Raw genomic sequence first — 932 nt, 5'->3', positions numbered from 1 at the left:
ACAGTTCCATCATGGGAGCTTGCCTTATGCATTCGTTTGTGGTAAAAGTAAAAATAAATCCTGATAGTTTGCTTCCTGTGATATTTGCCAACTTTTGCTAGGAAAGATGAAAAGAAAAGCTATCAATGCTCTTCTGTGGAAAGGAAGAGAAGAGTTAGATCTAAATAAAAATAAGCAGCATCTCAGAATGCTTTTCTAGAGAATTATATTTTCCCCACTCTGCAAAAAGCCCCTAGGATGGGGCTTGGGTCTACCAGCTAATAGATATGTCCATGCAAAACTTACTCTGTGCTTTCTCTAATCACTACCTGAAACGTAACTAAAGCACACAATCTAATTTATCTTAATGTACATCCTCATACTTTAAGCATGATTTTGAAACCTCGTGTAGTTCATAAGCATTAGGATTGGGCGTTCTGGATGTTGTATGACATGTGTCTCCCTCAAACTTTGTTACGTCCTGGGCACATTACCCATCCATTGTAAAAATAAATAAATAAATAAAGAAGCGTTCTTTCTTGTGAGTATATTGGCAAGTTTTCTGTTTAAATTGCATATAAGCAGAGACAAAGGAAAACAAAACAAAAACCTAGACTCAAGAGCAGAGAACAAATTGGTGATTGCCAGAGGGGAGGTGGGTAGGAGGATGGATGAGATAGATAAAGGGGATTGACAATATACTTAACCGTGATAAGCACTGATAAAGGGGATTGAGAGTACACTCAACGTGATGAGAATTGTTGAATCATTGTTTTGTACATCTGAAACTAACATAACACTGTGTGTTAACTATACTTAAATTACAAAATTAAAATAAAATAAATACATCTCACAACTAAAAATAAACAAACTGCATATAAATATACATTGGAGATATGAGTTCGGATCCAGATCACCTCTATAAAGCAACTATTGCAATAAAGCAAGTCAAA

The 932-nt window shown here is 35.3% G+C and overlaps 1 non-coding gene across 1 annotated transcript; it reads left to right on the top strand.

Moving 5' to 3' along the window:
- The first annotated feature begins 379 nt into the window (after window positions 1-379).
- On the top strand, window positions 380-483 carry LOC119868003. Its single transcript, XR_005385493.1, has one exon. It is a non-coding gene; the product is annotated as a small nucleolar RNA U13 (small nucleolar RNA).
- The last annotated feature ends 449 nt before the right edge of the window (window positions 484-932 follow it).

This window comes from Canis lupus, chromosome 37 (genome assembly GCF_011100685.1).
Source record: "Canis lupus familiaris isolate Mischka breed German Shepherd chromosome 37, alternate assembly UU_Cfam_GSD_1.0, whole genome shotgun sequence".
In the NCBI taxonomy this organism is placed as follows: domain Eukaryota; kingdom Metazoa; phylum Chordata; class Mammalia; order Carnivora; family Canidae; genus Canis; species Canis lupus.
The sequence above is the reverse complement of the archived record's forward strand: the minus strand, read 5'-3'. Positions and strand labels throughout refer to the sequence as shown.